Genomic DNA, 23068 nt, shown 5'->3' with positions numbered 1-23068 from the left:
ACAGCAAGACTTCACAGATCACATAATCACAGAGAACAACTGTGATTATGGGCATTGTTAATCATGGCATCGATTGTTGCTCCATTTTTATATACTCCAACAAAACATTTGCCCGATATCGAACAGAATGCCTTCAAAGTAGACTGTATTACTTATATTAGATTTTTTTGTTCACATCCTAATAAAAAATCCATTATCTTAATCAAAAAACAGAAATGGACCTATACATACACACTAAAATGATCAACTATCTCTGATTATCAGTAAACAATTATGCCGTTGTTTATTGCTAGGATTCCTGCATTTTTACCTTGAATGAACATATTTTTGAGCGTACCATTTGGCATTTAAAATGTATATAAGTACTAAAGGTAGGATTCAATACCGTGTAGGCTAATGCTTGTGAATTGGGAGTCCAAGCCTTTCAATTATTCACAAAAATAACCCACATGGACTTTTTGTTAATTTTAGAAACTGAATTTTATGACTGGATTGTAAAAAGCTTAGTAGAAGTTGGAAGAGGTTACATTTCACCGAAATGTAACCTGGAGCAATAAATAAGTCAAACAAAATGTGTATTTTTTTTGTTATTCTAAATCATATTATTTAATTCCCAAAGTGATGTTTTCTCCATGTTTTATACGCGTGTAATGCAGGTTTAAATGGACAGTTATGCCAACAAATTATGTACACGACAATGACGAGTGAGCTTGCAAAGAAGACAAAAACGTACTTTAATGCACAATCGTGGCACCTTGCGTCAATCTACTAAACAGCAGACAAAAGCTTAGGTTTCATTGGACCTTGCCGTTTCCAATGGTGTATTTCATTGGTTCATAAAAAAACTCCACCTTCTCGTGCTGTCTCGCGATGTCTGTCTTAGCAGGAGTGAGAACCTGACGCTTGATCCGCTGCGCTCACAAATGTTCCTGCTGTATCAAGAGAGGTAGGGAAGTCTTGAAAAGAGAAGCACTGAGGGAGCAGCTAGCTTCCTAGTCTCCGTTTTTTTAGGCAAGTCACTTCTGGATATTTAGTACGGTATATGAAGAAGAAATATTGAGCTCTGGCGTCGGTAAGTCACACGTCTTTCAGTCTTCTCTTTTTTTGTTGCCCTCATCGCCCATGAAGGGCTGGCTAATATATATATATAACTATACAATCCAATACAAAATCAAATAACACAGCTAACGTAAGTTTGTCTTAGATTTACGAGGCTGATGGTTAGCTAGATGCGTGATGTGGATATCATTATAATATAGCAAGCTATGGTAAGAGAAGATACCTTTTGATTCAGACATGATTCGCAACTTCAAAGCTGTGACTGTGAGCTACTAGCATGTATGCTACTAGCTGAGTGTCTAGCTAGCTAACACAATGTTCTATTTGCTGGATGCAGCGATTCAGAGTGCCGGGCTGTTGACAAAGTATTGACCATACTGTTCATAATTTCAGTCGCATACTTGCCAATGCCATACAAAATCCATGCAAAGCGTTTACTATCCTTTCTTACATATATGTCTCAATTGCTATCCTGTGTGATTCACAAGTGTAACGCCGGGGCTCTTGAACACTACGTCTGGTCAACCAAGTAGTCTGATCTGAACTTCTGTAGTTAGCCTGCAAGGTTATAACTATCAAGCTTAGTCTGTCTAGCAAGGTTTTCTTTGATCTACTATCAATGAGAAGCTGTAGTCCTGATGTTTTGGGCCAGGTTGAAGCTAACTTGGAGTTTTTTTTCTGGTCTTAACCTAACAACCTATCTCAACTGTACCATATCCCTCCACGTTAAAGCTGTCTTTAACCCTTGTGTTATCTTCGGGTCATTCTGACCCATCAGTCATTGTGACCCACCTTCGTATTGCGACAGATTTACCGCATACAAAGACAAAGTGAAGCATTTTCTTTTAACAGCTAGGCTGTCTCAGACCCCCCACATTGCAAAGGTTAAAAGAAAATTATTTTAATTTGTTTTTGTATTGGGTAAAATTGGGTAAACACAACGATGGTTCGTTATGAACCTTTGGGTCATGTGACCCGAAGGCAGCACGAGGGTTAACTGTCTAGTGAACTTTGCGTCTCAACAATGTATTAAACGTTTTTGTTAGCCTGGTTTGGCTATAGTCTATGCCTGAAACTACATTATGTTCTGGTATTGTCGCTGTCTACATCTATCTTTAATTAAACTTGACGTGTTTCAAAGCCATTTCCCAAGGCCTCCAACTTAAATCATTGTTGTGACAAGTTCAGAGCTCTTTTAGATTTAATGTAGAGAGACACATCAGTCATTCAAACTATTTTATAAGACCATAGAATAATGCCTGACGTAAACTTGTGAATAACCAAATAGTTAAATATATTTAGGGTTTGGGTGTGCACTGTCTCCTTTGTAGTAGCTATCCTCCTTTGCAAACCTTGAAATGTCAGCGTCAGTCAGTGCGTGTCTGCAAGGTGGTTATTTAACTCAAAAGTGCTCCCGACAGCTTTCTGCTACACAGATTGAATGTGGTTTGCTGGACATCTGCTACCCAGCTCCAGATTTCTTAGAGATTTCAACACAGGCAACACATGGTTATAGTAAGGTCTGATGCTGCTTGCCTCAACAAGAGTCAGCTTGTTACATATTTTACTATAGTTTGCCATTCCATTTGTGGTTGTTCTTCTTCCATATTATTTCTACAGCCAAGCATCTCATCAAATATTGCAGTCAGACTTTTCTCCTGAACTTTACCTGTCAAGGCGTTCATTGTGTCAGTAGTTGCCTGTATTGTATTATAATTCATACCTCGTTCCCAGTCTGGGTGCACTCGCTGATTTAACTAATGCAGCCTCAAAGTAAGTTGATTCGACTGTAATCTTTTGTCCTGCTGAGTGGGATGATAATTACGATGCCTTACATTTACATTTAGTCATTTAGCAGACGCTCTTATCCAGAGCGACTTACAGTAAGTACAGGGACATTCCCCCGAGGCAAGTAGGGTGAAGTGCCTTGCCCAAGGACACAACGTCAGTTGGCATGACCGGGAATCGAACTGGCAACCTTCGGATTACTAGCCCGATTCCCTCACCGCTCAGCCACCTGACTCCCACACTCCCGCCTTCTTCCTATGTGGCTCTGATTGTGCTTTGTGAACAATCAGTGTGATGTGACTTGTGTGATGCTGACCTGTATTAATGGCACTATGGCTTGACGGCAGAGCTTATTGCAGACAGAGGATACAGCTATTTTCCAGACTGAGTAGAGATGTCCTCCTCAGCTCCAGTCAGCTGGAATATAGCCTTGCCTTTTTTTATGGCCTTCAGTAGCACCTTTGCAAAGTTAATTTGTCATTTGCGAACATTGTTTCAGCATGTCTTTAATGTAGACTTATGGTACAATGGTTAAGCCATTGGCAAAACTGCAATGTTGTTTAGCTTAGATGGGGTGTGTATTGACTTGTGAATTCCAGACCAATCAGTAGTTTTGTGATGTTGCACCAATGTGTGGGACTTTTGAAAATTTGCTATAGTATCCCTTTCTTCCCATTTTTAAATAGCAAATTTATTAAAAATGGCAAAGATCTTTCTGTATGTAAAAGTATTGTGGTTGTGGCGGTTTGGATATAACCCAAAAGGCAATTTTATGCCACAGAAATTCTAATATCTTCAGGTAGCTTTCAACAATGCTTTGCTTGCTCTTGAGTTTTGAAATATGCCAGATGTAAAAGTAAGTACTGAAAAGATGCATGATTTCTGTCATTGTTAACTCTCCCTTGAAGACTATCTTTAAATCCTAGTGATTGGATGTACGACAGTTGTTGACTTGAATCATCTCTAGCGGTTTGTTGGAAGGTCTTGATTGGTCGGTTCAGGTGGCAGCATGGATTAGCCTATCAGAGGTAGAACGTTAAGCACCAGGCAGATGGCCACTCTACTGCATCTCATTCCCTGCAGGAGTTGACCAGGAAATCCCTAGATTACTTTTATGTACTCTCAGGATATGCCAATTTTGTGGAGGTCTTTAACCTCTCACCATTTTTTTGTTTGCACTTTTTGCATGTGTTTTAAGTGCTCTGTAACATTGCAATGGGTCTTCTGTAAATTCTACAGGACATTAGACATTTTATTATTATATTATTATAATGTTACATATCACTTATAATTAGTTATTAACATGTGTTAGGCTGTAGACGTGAAATTTCTCCTTTAAAAATGTCATAGGATAAAGTTCGATATTTCATTCTCTATAGTGCTCTTTTATTATTGAAAGGCAAGTATTCCAAGTTGTCTGTGCTCTACAATAGGGTCAGAAAAAGCAGTATTTTCAGTGTTGGAATGCTTATTGAATTGTTTTTGTATGGAAATGTAAGATGTAACCTCTGTAATCTCCTCATTAGAAAAACTCTCTGGCTGACCTCCACAAAAGATACATTAGTGCATTAAAGCATAATTAACAGAACTCTTAACCGTTTGTCTTCACGTAATGGTGAAGTCATCTGCATATCCTTTTTAAGAGGCAGAACTTTACTTAGACTAAATCATTAGGGGCACTGCCAATGCCTAGCAAGTGATTTACATAAGATGTGTATGATATTTCCAAGGACCAATGCACTGGAAGTGGCTGGGGGAATGTTTCCATCCAGAGCAGTAAGGAGGCGTTGGAGAGTGAACTGGCCTCTCTTAGTGGCTGCTAGGTATTTTTTAATTGAGTTTTTACTGCAGTTGTTTTAATGAGCAATTTTTTTTGAAGTCATGTTAGACCTAAGATATTACATTAAAAGCATTAACTTTATTGCTGCACAGCTTAGTTTTCTCAAATAATTTGGTGCCTCCGGACCCTTGCATGACGCCGTTCTGTGCCTGTGTTTTGGTCTTCGGCGGCCTTGTTGGTGCGGTCAGCCTAAATGCATCTGCTTGTCTGTTCCAGCGCTTTAGCGGCTTGAGTCGGCTCATCACATGTATTTATGTCCTACATTGTCTGTGATGCAGAGTGGAGTGCTAAGCCAGAGCCTCCTATGGAGCCTAGTAATAATAGGCTCATGTTGGAAAGGTGACCCCATTTTGGCACCTAGGCTGGACACTTCCTAAAGCCCTGCACCCATCCAGGGTTCAAGTTGCTCTGGTCATTTGGAATGCTGTGATGGCTTGGATGACTGTTCAGCTGGCACTAATGTGCTTTTTCATTTTGGTGTCGCTGTAGACGGCCACCAGCCACGCAGACCGTAGTTCAAGTTCAGCATAGTGATGCTAAGGCAAACAAGGAATTTTCTGTTGCTTTCAAAGAAACACAAAGAAGCCATAAAACGCCAGAGACAGAAGATTGATGTAACTGGAAAGCCCATGTAATTAATATGTTACTGATATAGGCTAGTTTAAATGGGGAAGAGATATTGGGTTGGCTAAGATTATTATTATTTTTTGCCAGCCCGGGTCTGTTAGCATGTCAGGTCACAATTGGGGATGAATATGTGTTTTCAGTGTGTTCATCTAATAATGAAATATCCAGTAGATCCACTGGCTTGGCCTCTTCATTGCATGGTGCTGTTTCTTCTGGCTGGACCAGATTGTCACTCAGATAGCAGTGCCAGAAGCCAATAGTTGTAGGTTTTGGTTCTTAAGGCCTGAGTTTGAGGGAACACGACGAGCAGTTTGCAACAACCTAACACCTAGTGGAAACCCTGGAGGAGACACTGGCAGGGGTTGTACACCTTTCGTATTGTGAATGCAGTTAGAATACAGATTCATTTGTAAGATTATTTGATTGGTGTTTCCACAAATGCATCTAACTTGCAGTTTTACAAGGCTACATTGCTTTATGGGTAGATTCATTCACTCTCATTGTCATAAATCCCTTGCATTAATGACAGAAAAGTTAATAACTGTCAAATAAGCCTCTCAATTAAAGAAGCTTTCAACAATAAAATGTTTTTTAATTTTACTTGCCTCGAAGACTGCTGACAGTCCTAAACACTGCTAACTACGAGACTATGTGCTATGCTACCGAAAAGGCATTGATTGCCAGGTATCTTTTTCCTTATTACAATTACAGTTAGAACCACTTGTTATGGAGAGCGTTAAACACTGTTTTGTCTGTGGGGTGTTCTGGGGTCTCAGTGGGACTGTATAACTTGCTGGAGCACCCCTCGGGCCATAGCTGACCATGGCCCAGTTCACAGACACAAGCCAGACAGCAGTAATGCTCTCATACCAAGGGCATCCTAATCCCCAGACAACCCCACCCCCTCTTCCGAAAATACCAAGCCCCATCAGCCCCTACAACAAAAGGATCCCTTGCGCCAAGACAAACAGATATGGAATTGTACTCTCCTCCCCATATTCACTGTGCACCAGATCCACATGGAATAGACTTGGGCTTTTACAAGTATGTGTCTGCCCTACCTTCAGGGCCAGACTCCAAGCACAATGCCAGGCGTTTTTTGTAACAGCCAGAATATCCAGACAGGCTTTCTCACAGGGACTGCTGCACTCTTGGGATTCAGCTGCTCTGATTGGCTGGACCACTTGTACTCTGTGGCTTGATGCTCTCCCTGCTGTCCTGTGCTCTGCCTTGCCAGCCCTTGGCACCAAAGGTGGCAAAGCCCCCCCCCCCTCCCCCACACACACCAAGACTGATACATTCTGGAGCCTGCCTATGGAGCTTCAGTTATGCAGTCAGAGCCAAAATGGTTCTTTCTGTCCTCTTAACTATGCTTAGCCTAGGTCCTCAAGTGTCTTGAGTCTTTTCAACATACTGATTTAAGCGGAGACGTGCCACTATGAGTTTCTTGTTAAACTGAGGGTCAGATGGCTGAGCGGTTAGGGAGTCGGGCTATTAATCAGAAGGTTGTTGGTTCGAATCCCGGCTGTGCAAAATGGCGTTGTGTCCTTGGGCAAGGTACTTCACCCTACTTGCCTCGGGGGAATGTCCCTGTACTTACTGTAAGTCGCTCTGGATAAGAGCGTCTGCTAAATGACTAAATGTAAATGTCAAACTGGGATTGATTTGGCCTTTGTGTCATACAGTGTCTAAGTGTCTTTTCTCTTCATTTTTGCTTTGTTCTGACATCCAATTCTATTGAGTTGTTCAAACAAATCCTAATGGGGAGGGGTGGAGCTGGCACTGGTTTGTCCTGTTAACCCTTGATATTGTTGCAGCTTGCAACTGCCAATGAGTTTTCTTGTTCTCTGTTCTGGTCTTCAGATAGAAGTTGACACTGGATGACTTGCAGAGAAGAGAGAGGGAAACCTCACCAAAAGCAACCATGGCAACAAGTGGCCATCTTCTGTTTTTTTTATGCAGCCTATTTAGTCAGATGTTCAGACTAGTAATTTAACACGCGACAACTTGAATGTCTCCCCTTCCCTTCCCAGTCCTTTGTAGGCCCTAGTTTTCTGTCCTCTGCATAGAAAGGGGGAGCTGTGCTTCCAGAGAATGCACATTCTTGTTCTCATATATCCTGCGTTTGTACGGGCTTGAGTGTGCCACGGCCAAATTTCTTCAATACTGTGACAGTGCTGGCATTCCATATCATCAGTGTAAAAACAGGAGATATCTTTTGACTTAAAATAGTATGCAATAGTATTTTGAATGCCGAGAATGATGCCAAGCTGACTGAGCAGTAGGCTACTTTGACTCACTTTCTGTGCCAACATCAGATGCAAAGTGTCCTTGTGTACATTACATTTATTCATGTTTGCCCCACACCGAATCGAACCATGGCAAGTCTCACTTTCAAATAGAATATGCTGCTTTTCCATGAACACAAGGTATCGCTGCATATCAAGGACACATTCTTGCTTAGTTTTAGTGACAGTGTAACGGCCCTTGGAAGCTTACTAGCTGCAAACAACAGGTTGTTAGTGTCGATGCCTGGAGCCAGTCAAACATCCAGAAGCAATGTGGCCCATCTGATTCTTGTGTATGTATCATATGAATGTCACCATCCTCCACAGTTCACACCAACAGAGAGGCTTGTGGTCTTTAACCTCCCACTGTTGAGCAGCCAAGGCTTACGTCCTGGACTGCCATTAGGATCTGGAGATTGAAAGCAGATACCTAACAATTGCATTTCTTTGGCTGAACCTTAATTGAAATTCTTCACTTGTGCTCACTATCTAAATGTAGTAGCAGCATGTAGACTATTGGAGCCTAATGCTTAATCTCAATTATTGGCCTTATGTTTATTGAATTTAGTTCATTAATAAGATGGTGTTGCTGTTAGTCTGTTTGTAAACATCTTGATGTTTCTTCTAAGTGAATAAGCATTGTTGCATAAATAGCTTGAGTCATAGAAAGGAAGATAGTTAGGCCTAGGGTTTAAAACGGCTTCAGAAGTATGATAAATGATGCATCTTTTATACAGTGGATGACTGTAGGGCTCTCCACACGTGAAGCCAGCGTAATGAAATGTCCCTGGGCTGCCATTTGCTGCTTCGCCTCGAGCCGCCCACTTACCCGTTCGTGCTGAAATTGCGTCTTGCTTAATCCTTCTAACGGCTGTCTTTCTCAAACCAGTGCATGGAGATGCCTCCCTCCAATATTTTGAAACGGGGTGTCTATGGCTGTCATCTCGCACAGCAAAAAAGCCATTCCTTATCACCCCCTCTTGCCAGAATGCCTCTCCAACGACATTCACACTTCATTAGGCTTGGAAATGAAGTTTCCCCCGCCATTTGAGGAAGAAGGGCTCCGTTGTCCCTGGAGACCTTGAAAAGTCTGTGTTCTTTGGTTTGGGGAGTATTAATCTGGAAGGTGTCCCAACAGGCTGCACTTATTGCCGCTTCTCCATCATCAGCCCTCGCTTCAACACTTCTTTGCAGCCTCTCAATAGCACATTGCCTCGACAGCCTTTGTGCTTCTCAGGGATCCCCAGACTGATGAAGCACTGAGGGGGTCAAGAGAGTCCCAGTTTCTCATTGACTGAACACAGAGCACAGGGAGCTGGAACTGGACCAGGCCTCTGGCTCCTTTCTGCTTGTCTTTTGTAGTGTCGTGCAGTGTAGTGTAGACTGCACCGTTTGAGGTGTTCAACCTTATGATCTGCGAAGACTGAAATTGACTGTATTGAGCAATTGAAAAGACATTGCCCACTCAACTCGCATGCCAACAGGTACACACACACACACACCCTACACGTGTTAAAAACCTCACCATCACATGTACACACACGCATACAGTCTCACAAAGATACACATTTGTACACACATACAAAAACAGATGTTTACATCATTCAGAAGGTTCTGATCTCTTCAGTTTCCACTATGTTGACCTTGTGCAGACCCTGTCACCATCATGTCATCATCAGGCCTCATCGACATGTGCTGGAGAGCAATGGAAAGGATGAGAACTTGTTCCTCCCTAAATGGGTCCTAAAACCCAAAGAACCCCCATTGGAAATGTTTCTTTAAATTAAAAATACTTACTTTCTATTTTAAACATAAATGGAATGTGAAATTTATAATGAATGCAGCAATATCTGTCTGGCATTTAATGTTTCAACTCTGAGAGAGCCAAGCGGTGCACTGGCAGGAAACTGACCCTTCCTCCTTCCTTACACCCCCACAAGCCTCACCCCTCAGACACTATCCCCTGACATACAATGGCATTAGCTGCGTTCCTTTACTTTGATGTGAAGAAACACATTGGCAAGTTGGTACTTTGGAAATGGCCTTTAAAACATGAATTGCTCGACACCGCTGCTGCTACAGGACTACAGGTTTGACGTGCTTTCAAACACGGCTGGACAGCAATGAAGGGCAATAAAGGTCTTTTGAATACAGGTTTCCCCGGAAACTAGACACATTTTGACGGTTAAAGCTTTGTATGCGTTATTGTAAGTCCTTATTTAGGTGACTATGGCAAATGGGCTTCAAAGGTGAAGCGGAGTAGTCGGTGAAATCACAATCAACCCCTCGTCGTCCACCTGCAGAGCTCTTTCACACTCCCCTCGGGAGTGACGGGATGCTCACTGCACCACTCCTAAGCCTTAGTGAGATGTGCTGCCATGAGGGATGCAGCCTCTGAGCTCCCACGCCTCCACCTCCTCTCACATGGACACAGCCTCTCAGAGGCCCTCTAAGAGGATTGCTCACGGTGGTGGTCAGTGCCAGGTAGAGGAGGTCAGGCCTGGGTGAGCTTGAAAAGAGCCTTGGAAAGGCCAGCATGCTGGTAGAGTTCTGAGAGTGCTTCTGCAGGCTAGGAGGAGGCTTCAGAAGTCAAATAGGAAAGAGGGAGAATGAAAGCTGCTTTGTGGTGATCATTGACTCCCAGCTTCCTCCTTTTTGATCTTTCCTCCCATGAATATGTATATGGCTCAGGTTTCAGTACTTCATATCTGGATATTAATTGCTTGTAATCCTTCGTCTTGGAAGCATACTGCTGGAATTTATCGAGCTTTAGAAGCAATATGCTAGAAATCCTGGCACATGCATTTTCTGGACAGTTTTCAATTGTGGAAACAGATATTTTTGTGCCTATATGCTGTCTTATATCAACAGTTCATCCGGTTTTGAATAATGCCTGTTTGTGCCTCTCTTCAGAAAACTGTGGCATAGCCTACTCATTTAAAAAAGATTATGTGCTAAGAGCCATTCTTTTAACCCTCTCCTCTTTATGGATGTTGCTTATTTCTGAATATGCTATAATCCCTGGGATTGCTGACAACACAGGAATAAGAACTCCACGTGTAGAACTGCAGCTCCGTATGTCAGTGGTCTCTGCTCTGTGTACTCTGGGCTCCTTCCCTCCTTCCTATATTCTCCTTTTAGTTCTTCTCCCCTCCAATTCCACACAGTTTTGTTAACGCTGCACTGCTCCTTGCTCACACTGGTGCAGAAGACTCTGCAAACAGCACTGTTCAAAGAAAGTCTGGACAGGGATGACAAATGTTGGGGCCGTGACGTCTCTCTGGATGACTTGAATGTCTTGGTATCCCTCGCTTTCTGTTACTCCCACTGCCTCTCCATCTGGACTATGAGGGTGGAAATGAGATGGCACTGCCAAATTGCAAGAATCTGTAGGTGTTCATTGGCATAAAAAATGTGTCACTTAGCAGAACTCACACAGCGCTTGGTTATTTCTCAGACAATAGGGTTACTTTAATGGAAGGGCAAGGGGTAATTTGTTGGTTTCACATCATTGCCTGCCTCTGCGAGGAGTTGTTAGAGCTGAAAATTATAATTTTATGTCTTGGAGTGTGGAATTTGAGAAATATAAACTATTCAGTTGCTTGCTTAGGAATTCTGTCTAAGACTGAAGTATTAGCTTTTTATGCCATTATTCTCTAGTGTCATGAGGGGTGCCAGGATGACCATGTAAACCAGGCTATAACTGAAGATTTGACTTTCTTGAACCTGTTTCTTTGCATATAACCTCTCCTTTGTCAACACAATTTCAGCCATTTTTCTGGTCAGTCGTCATTGTGAGTGTTGACATATGGAATTCCTAAGTGTAGCCTAGTAAATTACGCTTTTCACTCACAAGGGTCTCTCATGACACCTTAAGTCTGCTCAGTTTTTTTTGTCGGCTAAATTGTCACCATAGTGAGGGTAACATCCCCCAAAGGGAGAAAGCTATTTTTGGAGATTATTCCAAAAAAGAGATTGTTGCTAAATTCCATTTGTCTGAAGTGCCATAACTAATTATCCCAAAGCAAGTGTCCCAATGCTGATTGAATCAACATGTTTGCTTAGTCTTTCAGTAGGAAGGAAACCACTGTGTGCATTCATGTTTCAAATTCCATTTAAAGGGAAGTGGTCTTGCTCCATCTCTGCTGCATACAGCACCAGTGATCTAATCATTTCATTAGGCCGCTGACCTTCGAGTTTCCCCCAGAGAGAGAGAGGGCCTTTTCTCCCACACACAGATCATTGAAGAGGCATAACACTTTCTCAGATCCCCTTTCCCCCCTCCTCACCTTTTAAGGCAAAACATCTTCATCCACTGATTACTTCTTCCCTTCCTAGAGCTGCCACTGTCCTCCTCTGTCAGAACCCCTCCCTCCTCACTATCTCTTTTTCTTCTCCTGTCTGGATCACTGTTTACGCTAATATCCTACTCCTATTGTCATGGCGGTTTTGATGCTATAGGCCAGATAGTGGCAGGTCTAACTCAACATTCTTGTTATTTCTTTTACTTCGTGGAAATGAATAGGAGGAAGGTGATGGGTATTTGCTTGGTTCAGAATGTGTTTAAGTGTGTGTGTGTGTGTGGGGGGGGGGGGGTTATTGCAACCCGACACTCACCAGATGGGGGTAATTTACTCTGTCTCATAGATTTGCGAGGACAACCAGATACAAGGGTGTCAATCCATACAATTCACCAAAATTACCCTTTCAACACTGATGTTTCATGAGGGACATCATAGTACTGGTGAATTAAACACGTCTTAAACGGCATTTGTGACAAACCTGCATTATATGGTCAGTTTTTGTGGTATTCAACATGCTGTGGCATGATGGAGCTTTATAGATGGTGTCGACAGTACACTGTACTGGCCCCAACGCTCAGCTGTCATTGAATGAAAAATTCCATTCTGTGCACATTCTAGAGAGCGCTGTCAGACAGTAGGCTCAGCCCTCAGATCAAGAATGATGAATGTTCTGAAAACCTACACTATGCGTTGCGCCATCATGCTGCCTCACAGTTCTTTTATAAGAGGTATGGAATGGGGGGGGGGGGGGGGGGGGCATTGTTGTACTGTTATGAAGCCAGCAGAGGAGGCAGTCAGAGCTACGTGTAAAAGCGAGATCCAGCAGGATAGCACACTAGACTCCAACGCAGATGTCACACCTCGGATTCCAGAACAACGGCTTGCTATCATTGCTCATGCAATCATCACACATGGAGCTGCATTATGCAGCCTTTGTTTGGTTCAGTGTAAACAAACAAAGCTGTCATAAAGAGGGGTGTTCTTAACGGCAATTGAATGGGATATCTGTATATAAAGGGTGACTCGTGCTTTCGCTCTAGTTTTCTCTAGTACTCCCTTTTGTTTCTTACCCTTTCTGACTCTCCCTCTTTTTCTCTCTTTTACTCTCTTTCAAGTTGTCGATCTCTGTAGCACTTTCCCTCCCTTATTCTTGCTTTCTATCCCCATTGACAGTCCCCTTTTAGCCCTGAATTGCAAAAAGTCTTGAAAATTGAAATTGCCAAAGCCTAGTTTTTAACCACAGAATGTTATCTTATTCTCTCAGATAAGATAATAATTCCCCTTATTTTCAGTAGCCTTTTTTCTCAGTGTGCTCTGTCATTTCAGCAAGCCCCTTTCTTCAGATTGAGTGCTATTGTCAAAGATTTATGAAGCTTCTTTCCTCTTAAACTGTCTCGTAACAAAATGCTGTTTTGATTTTCCATCGTCTCTGGCTGTTTATAAGATGTCGGTGGCCTTTTTGTATAAACAACAAGGTCCTGAGGATGTGAGGCTTGTCTTTTTATGTGGAAGAGACAGCTGGGGACTGCCCTCTCCTTTTCAGCCATGACACAGAGGTCTGGAGGAAGCCCCCCACACTCCACACCACCTCCTCCTGCCTTTGTCTTCTTGTCTGAGCACATTTGGGGTGGTTACAGCACCTTGGCAATGTGCACTTTTGCAAATAGTGAGCAATACTGCCTTTCTTTGGACATTGAAAGGTAGATGTGTGTATCTTACTATTGTGGTGGTGGTGCGTAAAGGTAATTCTTATTTTAGCCACACTATAGGCCCTCAATATAGTATTATTTGAGCTTTCTGGCTTTTGTTTACAAGAGGAAGCTCAGTCATCTTCTGAGAGCCGACACTGACAGGCTCTGGGGCTATTTATGCAGCTTCCAAAACTCATCTAAAACTTGAATTTGCTCTCATCTCAGCGTGCCTTGGCTAGCTTCCCTCCCTCTGCCTCTCCCCCTTCTGCCTCTCCCCCTTCTGCCTCTCCCCCTTCTGCCTCCCCTCGTGTCTCTTTGCAGACTGAGAGCCCAGCCCAAGGCTCACAGGAAAACTTTGGTCTGGGCTCCCCTGCCTTGTCGTTCATCACCTCCGAGTCTCATGAAGGCTCCTCTGATCCTGTTGTTATTGCCTTACCATGCCACTAGGGCTGAAAATATAATTAGATTTGTGTTCAAATTGGCAGGATGGTTTGTGGTTGTTCAGTGCATTTGTGGGAACAGTCCCAATGCAGCTGTGTTTATAGGGAGCACAGAAACAGATGGAGAGGAACCCTGAAATGTATGCAAAACCAATGGAACTTACTGACTATATTCCTGAGAGCTTGTGACAGCCACAACACATCTCCCAGCATGTGACGCAGTCCCACTGAAGCCCCCTTTGTTCACTAAATCCACTGTGAAGATTACCCTCATGTTTGAGAGTTGGAGATGGTGGAGAAATCGGGGAATGCAGGGGGTTGTGAATCGCTCCAACTGGCTGTTTTGAGTCTACAGTGTTTTGGTGGGCATCTGTTTTTCTTTCAGGGGTTTACCTCTATGTGATCTTAGAAACCGTTAAAAGAAGTTCCAACTCTTAAGTGTTGATAAAGTGCTTTCTTGCACACTTATGTCTGTCTGCATATTTCAGACCAACTAGACTATTGCTTCCCAAGGTTATATTTGTCAGTCTACATTGAGATGTACTCGGACCCTCACATTTTTGTGAGGAGTGCCTTTTGACAGACCGCTATAAATCAGGAATGAGCAGGATTCCATTTCCTTTTCAAGTGTGCATGTATTATTTATCTTTCAATATTTTATGCAGAATGGAAATTAGCTTGGAAAGAGCCACTTTCTTTTCCATCTTTATTGAGGTGCCAGATTCAATTGTATAGTGGCAGAGCAACTACATGCAGTCAGCTCAGTATTGTAGCTCTCTCCTTTAAAATTCAGCTTTGTTGCCATCGTCTTTGATGTTTTTCACTTGAACCAGCTTGTGATTTTCTTCTTGTACAGTTCATTAGCGTTGGCCTAGCATACAGATATGTCAGAAAAGTAGTCTTATTTGTTTTCCAGAGAGAGACAGGCTGATGTAAATGTATTTGCATGGTAGTCACACATCTAAACATAAGAATAGAATATGGAATACTTGAACTGGATTTTCCCTTTAAACGAGGAGGCTGTCTGCTGTGATGTTGCGGTTCTTTCTTGAAGCTTCAGATGGCATTCCCTCGTGCTCGCCTCCTCCTGAGAATGACAGCCCGAGCAGTAGCTGTGAAACGTGTCATGAAACGACAGCATCCAGGCAGGACTACTGAACCTGTAAAATATGACTGACTGCTGTCACCCAAACTCAGTCTATTACTGTTGTTTCTCTCCATCTCTTATGTTTTGTACAGCAACTTTTGATCTTTGCTCTGGCACCCGAGAGTCTACACTCTGAATCCGACCATAAATGTTACATAGCCTTCCGAAAGTGTCGTTGGAAAGTGTGTGCATGTGTGTTTAAGAGAGTGACAGCATATTATTCATATGAAGGGGAGAGAGATTTTGAAGAAAGCGCTTAGTCCATGGCAGTAAGTAGACATCTCCCTAGCAACTTGGCCCCTCCCCTACTCACTGACTTGGGTTCCTTGGACACTGCTGTCATCAGATGGTCAGTGAAGCCATTTACCATATTAATGTCAGCAGCTTGATTGTTCAATGATCGGCCAACCATGGACTTTCAGAGAATGGATGGGACCTTGAATGCCAAGCAGATGGACCCCTGCCTGGTATATTTCCTCTCTCCCTTCATCACACCCTGGGTGCAAAGCTTGATGAATGACTCCTTGTGTCATAGAGTTATGCTTGTCTGATTGTCAGACAGTACAGTATAAACACCTGTACCATGAAGGTGAAGGACATTGTTCATACTGTTCAAACGTCCCTTTAGCCAGTAGTGTTGTCTCATCTCTACTTTAGCATTGAGATTTAGATGGAAAATAGCATACTGCCAAGAAAAACACCAATGCTCTCTGCACCAAAACAGCCTGTGTGAAGCTTGTTGGTGCTTGTCTTACAAGAATTTGTAGCAGTAGTATGGCACTGGAGGTGTTTGACAATAACCTTCATTGCCAGATTGCAGAGAATATATATATATATATATATATATATTTTTTTTTTTATTTTTTTACCTGACAAGAATAGATATTTTTGGAATGCAATAGAAGTGTAACAGTCATGACTTACAAAGCCTCTTCATTGAAGCCCAGCATCAAATTACCTCTAGGCACCAGTCGTTGAGTGTGATTTGCGAGTCGACCAATACTTGTACAGTCTCCTGTTGTGTCAGTCCTTGCTCCAGCCTAGTCTGACGACATGATCAATAGTAATACATCAAACGCAATCAAATATTAGCCTACAATGTGCAGCAGTTTTACAACCAAGATCTTATGGCAGTCTGTCAAACCAACATACTATCTCATAGACATTATGGAGCCACAAATCCTGCCACATCCCCCACATCAACCCCACACCTGCCTGCTCCACCCCATCACATTCTTGGCTGAGTGCACTCCCTTTGTTCTTGAAACACCCTCTGCACTGTGTAGGTAAAACTGCAGTGCCTCCCACACGCAGCTTTGTGTGTTTATAGCAGTTGCTATAAACTTTCTAATACCTGATTTAAGTGCTTTGTCAATAAGGACCATTTTACAAAAGATCGATAGACTCCCCTTGTGCTGTGATTTAACACTGTCTTTAATTTTACGGCCTTTCCACCGGTACTGCTGCAAAGTTATAGGATGGAGATTAATTGCGGGGTAAAGTACTTGTCACTTTCTTCACATTCCCAATGATGGATTGGTAGCACAATAATGACCTGGCTGTTTGGGCGACAGTAAATTCATCATGGTTGCAATTACAAATATGTATTTGTTTCTTTAGCACCATTTATGGTCCATTGGAAGACTGTAAGTCATTGCCTATTGACTTAAGAATATAATGTACAACTTGTCAAAAAGTGTTACAGCAGTAGTTTTGTTTTCATCTGAAAAATGGGCACTTGAAGTCTGATCAATCAAAATGTACTTCAGGAAACATATAGCCTGACTCGATTTATTGCTTGGTGCACAGTGGTCTATTTGAGGGTTGTATGACAAATCTAATAGAAAAAGTAGAAGAAGAAAAAAACATTCAAGATTCAACCGGTTTCAATTAGTTACTCAATTAGATTCAGGACAGTTGAGAATGATAGCAATAGGAAATCTATTAATAACCAATTTTGACTCACAAATGATTGATGATGATGACAATTAATGTAGGATAATACTTGTACTGGCAAAGGTGCATTCCAAGAAGGTTGGTAATATTTCAAAACATTATCTGGGAACAGGTGGAACAGGTGGACCATTCTCTCAGTGTACTTTCTGAGGAGACTGAAATCTTTTAAAGCCAGCCATGAAGTCCCCCACCTGTTCTACTGCTTCACCTTCCAGAGGATCATACAATACTGCAGCACTGTATGGTACAACAGTGAAACGGTACAGGCAGGAGCCAGGGTGACGAGTTTGCTGAAAATGGCCTCCATTAGTAGATCCATAATCCAAGGCTTCCAAGATTGCCAGAAATCAGATGCTTTGCATTTGACTCCCCTTGTTATCCCCTTGCATCCCCTCAACTCTGCTAGCCCACCATCAGGCAGGCGCTTCAGACTCCCATGGTGGTTGAACAGGGTGAAGAACTCATTCATTCTATCAGCCTTGTAAACAGACACAGGGGAAGAGACACAAATAGGTTGCGCTGGATTGTATGCTTCCTATTGGTAATGGTACAGTATAGCATGGTATTTTAAGGATGGATATATATTTGTGCGTAATACGTGCAAAAATATATAAATTATGGGTATAAAATCTTATGTTATGTCCTTTTTTTTAAATGCACTTGTGCGCTTTGAAACATTTCTGTGATTAGATAATAATGGAATCTGATATAATATAAATGGGTTAATCAAAGTATGTTTATTGTAATTTGCATATAATTACACTTTTAAGAGCCTCCAGTTTGTGTAACGAAAATAACATTCTGATTCATCACAGCAGATCTATACAATCTCTGTTGGTGAGGCTGTCAAAAGAATCTACAATGAGACTTCTGTGTTGAGGCAGCACAGATTTAGCTTTTGACCGATGCTTTGATGAGCTGACTTCTAGGTGGAGGCAAACGTTACAAATAATGGGAGAGGATATGAATATCAATGAACTAGGCTAAGTCTGTCTGGATGGATACATCTGGATGACCTTTCTGTTCTGTCTCTTTAAGCAGATACTGTACCACTTGAACAATGTTTAAGAAAAAAGTGTTTTGTACTTTTTGTTAGGCTATTCAAAGCTTCTTGAAAAAAAACGGCCTAGATAGTCATTGCCCGTATTCATCAAAGGAAGATACCAAGGCATGTTTTAGTTCATACCTCATTCAATAGTTTGATAAAACATAATGGCAACATTCTGATAGTGTATTTTCTTCTTGATTTCCTTGTTTCCTCTGGAAGTTTCTGTTCTCACTCAGCCATAATAATGGCAGGCATTGAAAGACACTGCTCAAGGTTGGAAACTCCTTGTGTTCCCTGGCAGAGTGGTCCTTAGTACTTGGATCTCAAGCTCCCACAGAGCTTTTATCTACATTTTCCTTGGTAATTGTTTCCCTTGCTAGTTAGGTCATTATCCTCCTGTATTTTGGCCACTTTAAATACGTTAAATCTGATTCTTAGAACAGTGTTAAGCTTTGATTGGTATGAAACAGAACTGTTCAGAAGTCAAACTTGTATCGTTTTCTTGTCATTACAGGTTGGGAAGCGACTGCCAGAGGAAGAGATATCTGGATGAAGTAGTGCTGGGGAGTGTCAGTGGTCATGGTGACTGCTCAGTCTGGCGTTTTTTGGTGAATGGACTAGGGTGAGTACATTTTTTTAAGGAACTTTATAGAAACTCTTTAGGAAAACTCCCAAAGAACTGCTTAAACTGTCACCCACATCTTCCTTAATTAATTTAGTAAGCATAGGTGAGACAGATGTCCCAAAGCCTTTCGGCTAGACTGTGATGTTATTCCGAGTCATTAGCTTGTATCAAACTCGTGTTTGGAAGTCTGCCTGGAGGCGAGAGACTTTCGCCTCAAGGGTCAAAGCCACAAGGGTCTCTGTAAAAATCAGGGCCTAACTTTTTTGGATCACCTGTTTTATTTAAAAGACTTGCTTTTGAGGTGACATGTCACATGTTAGCAGCGTAGAGGTCTCTATTCCCACTATGCGATTATGATTTTACCTCCTTAAGCCTCATTATAAAATGGTCCCATCCCCTTCCTCATGATATTTATTTTTCATAATTTTTACATTTCCACTGTGCAGCAAGGGCTACATATTGACATGCACTGCCTGTAAATGATGCGCAAAGGTCACCATAGCATCGATAGTTTATTATTTTTCTCTCGTCTTATTTCCTCTTGATTAGGAGCGTTGGTAATCCCCCTCTAGGCCTCAGATATCGTAAAGCTTTTTTGGTAATAACCTGCTTAATCCCTCGATGGCCAACAAATTGCATGAAGGCCTTACTTCCAAGCAAATTCTTTCATTCTCTGGCACTAAAATATAAACAATGTTGTGCAGCAATAATGCAAATTTACATTGTCAACCATTTTCACATACTTTTCAGAATGGCATTTGTATTTCTTTTGCTTTTTACCACAAAATGTTAATGTCACTTTATCTCTTGACACAAAAATATTTGATGCATTTACTTAGTTTTTGAATATTATTCAGCATTTAGAATGAATACCTTCTGAAGTTATTGCAGACATTTTGAACAAATTTCTTATTTAAAGTCGAGTCTCAATTGAGTCGAATCTCTGACCGTTGTTTAGTTAATTTTTAGGAATCAAGCATTCTAATTTTAAGTATGTTCAAACTGTAAATGTTTGATATTTGTTTTAAAGAATTATACCCCCTATGTGAAAGTATGAAATCCACACGGCTGTGAGCAATCAGAGAAGCTAGCACATCAACACCCATTAATGATTAACAAGGTGGAGTCCAGCAGGGTAATTTGGTATTGAACTGCTGGAAGTCATGCTACTCCCCTGAGAAGCCTGATGAGATGGTAAAAGGACCCCCTTGCTCACAGACAGACACACAACCTATGGACGAAAACTGACTCCATGATCCCACCAACAGGAGGGAAGCCACACACACATGATGGAGGAAGAGAAGGAATCACCTTGGGGATATTATTTCTTGTATATTGTGCATTGTCTGTAAATAATATGTACATTATATGTATTGCTTGCAATGACCCAAATCAAACTCCTTGTGTGTTAACATACTTGGCCAATACAGCTAATTTTAATTAATACATTTAATCAATTAACTGTTTGCCCATCTGGTACAAGACTCAAAATGCTCAGCTTTCCTGCTAAAGTTATTTGCATTCACAATTTTAAAACGTGACATATTTTACAGGTGGGAGTAGAGAAGGTAGTATTTTGCAACTTACCTTGTGCTGTTTTGCCTCAGTACCATTACAGTTTATTTGGAAACACTTTACACAAGCATTCATGACACACTTCTATAAAACCATTCGCACATTCAAAACACACATTATTTCACTGTGTTTTTCTGCAGTGGTGAATTGCGTCATCAAGGCAATGGCCACTGGTAAGGTAGTGGTGTTTTAATATAATCAGATAATGTTGCTAGCTTCTTCCCTTACCCTGTAGCTCCAATCAGCTCTGAGATGCAACTGGCTGTTACTCTGTATTTATATACGCTGTCATAGATCTGATGACTCAAAATGGCATGTGTGGGGTCTTACCATTGACTGTAAAAGGAATGGACGGCACGTTAGGAATTATTTGTCTTTTTAAGTTTAATTTGATTTCACTCACATTCTTATTTGAAAATGGACACAAATTAGGGTTCTTACACTCACACACATCTACCAGGGCCCTCAGGTACTGATTATGATTTACAGCTGTCATAAGCTCCCATCTGAATTCACCTGGAAACCTCTGAAAATGTCAGGAATTTAGTTGGGATGGAACACCTGCGTGCAAACCCCAGACTGCTGCTCTGATACCTCCCCAAGGGCATATTGCAGTCACCGAGGTGTTATCGCAATGATGGCTGCTTGTGATTTTTATAGCAGGGGAATAAAAACAACTCTATCTGCACATCCCCAGAGCTGCTGCTGCAGGACACTGCCATGCTATCAAGGGTTTGTTTGGCACTGAAAACTTGGAAGAGATAAGCAGATTTCTTGGACAGTCATGCACTTGTTAAATGTAACATTTCACAATAAGCACTTGTTTTGTTTTCGAGTGGTTTATTTTAAGAAACCGTTCAGCTTGGATACAAGGAAGTTAAAGAAGCCCATTGGGACATTAATCATTACGAGCTAATGATTGAATGGGAAAATTATTTTTCAACATTTCACGATGTGGAGTGACAACCACAATGTTTAGCTAATCAAAAGAGGAAGAAACACCCCTGCATTGTTTTCTTCTGTAGATTGATTACCTATTATTCTATACTGTATGACAAGCCTGTGCATGGATACAAAATAAATACATATTTTCACCCAGGTTTTTGATATCGTTATAGCCGAAATGAACCAACTGCATTCTTAAAATTATGTTCACGTCAATGGAGTGGAATTGGATACTCCTGAGTCATGGAGTGATCTCTGTAGATGAGAGGGAAGCGTTTCCAGAGACCTGCTTCCAGAGTCTGTCTGAAATGTTACCAATGCTCTGCAGCTGCTGTAAGCATTAACCCAGTGGACAAACGGCTGTCATTGAAGCTTGGCCTATGACTGATGCTACAGAGGACCAAAGAAGATGTGAATGATAGGACCTCAGAGACCTCCCCTCCTCGTGACCTCAGTGTTCTGCGTTTGCAATACTCAGAACTTCCTTCAATGTCACAACTTGTGCTTGCTAAAGCTGCTCTTTAACAGATGAAACATGTTAACGTGTCTTAAATCCCCATGTGCAATGTTTATTTATTCAAATGGTTGCTCTTCAGGAGTCGGTTTATGCCGCTATATAATTTTCCACACATCGATGCATTGGTTTTCAGGCAAGGTTCTTTTTTCCTCCAACTTGACTTTTAAGTGTTGGCAAGGCTATCATGCACCTGCTTCTCTTTGCTGTGACATGGGTGTTTCAAGGCACGTCTGATATTTGATCCATCCAGATCCTTCCTGTCACCCACCAGACCACACCATCCTGGCTAGGTTCGATCAGATTATATCTGACATAATATGGTCTCACATCCAACCCCCTTGAAATGAACAAAGGCTACATCCGCATGCTCGCAGCTGCCCTCCTCATGTCTTCAACATCGGTTGCCAGTGTTAAAAAAAATTAAGAAAAAAAACAACTCTTAATGAGTGAGTTGAATGGTTCTGACAACCATAAGGCAACCAGTGTGAAAGCATGTTGGCTCAGAAATGAAGGCCAAGGACAGTGGATGCAACCCCCAAGAGAAGCTCAGGGCTGAGCCAGTAAAGGCAAACAGATCCGCCCTTAGCTCCAGGTATTTCATGCTCAGCAGCATTTCAATCAAGTCCTTCCTCCATTCTGTGCCTCTTCCCTCCCCCTCAGTCCCTTGGGAAGGCCATGTATCACAAGGATGCAGACGAGGAGTGGGCGTTAACCTGGCTGGATCACAACGAGCGACTGATGAATAGCCTACTGAGAGGAGCGTTTAATCGTTCTGGCCGGCTGAAGATGGATGATGGTCCCACATCGTTGTTTCTCATATCAAGTACTTCTCAGCATTTGAAGTTGGACATAGGAAAGTTTCAACTGAAAAGCTCTTTGCTTTTTTACTTTCTCTCCCTTCAAACGGTGGATGTTATTAGTTTTTTCACTCAAAAGCCTTGTCCTTCATATCCTACCTTTCGTGTCTATTTAGTCTTGGCATTTCATTTCAGTTTTTTTTTTGTTTAAGTCTGTAGTGCAACTCAGTTATTGCAACAGGGATTACATCTCCAGCACTGTTCTAGTTTGGGTTGATCCTCAGGATTACACAGAGGACCAGCCGTGTCTTTTGCACATAAGGAGATTTGAGATTGGAAAAACATGCATACACCGAATCTACATGGTCTGGGTCACTAATGCTGTTGTTTTGTCTATAGTAAGTTGCCAGCAAGTAGAATA

At 41.8% G+C, this 23068-nt stretch overlaps 1 protein-coding gene across 3 annotated transcripts in view; it reads left to right on the top strand.

Annotated features, from left to right (window-relative positions):
• Nucleotides 1–914: 914 nt before the first annotated feature.
• Nucleotides 915–23068, top strand: part of glceb (glucuronic acid epimerase b) — a 38034-nt gene continuing 15880 nt past the window's right edge. The window contains exons 1-3 of one of the 3 annotated variants that reach the window (XM_062470937.1): nucleotides 915–1072; nucleotides 18408–18548; nucleotides 18703–18810. The gene's annotated coding sequence lies outside the window, so the exon portion shown is untranslated. The remainder of the gene's footprint in view (nucleotides 1073–18407; nucleotides 18549–18702; nucleotides 18811–23068) is intronic. The other 2 variants (XM_062470936.1, XM_062470938.1) reach the window with 2 other exon arrangements.

The sequence above is a fragment of the Osmerus eperlanus genome, chromosome 10 (assembly GCF_963692335.1).
Source record: "Osmerus eperlanus chromosome 10, fOsmEpe2.1, whole genome shotgun sequence".
In the NCBI taxonomy this organism is placed as follows: domain Eukaryota; kingdom Metazoa; phylum Chordata; class Actinopteri; order Osmeriformes; family Osmeridae; genus Osmerus; species Osmerus eperlanus.
The sequence above is the reverse complement of the archived record's forward strand: the minus strand, read 5'-3'. Positions and strand labels throughout refer to the sequence as shown.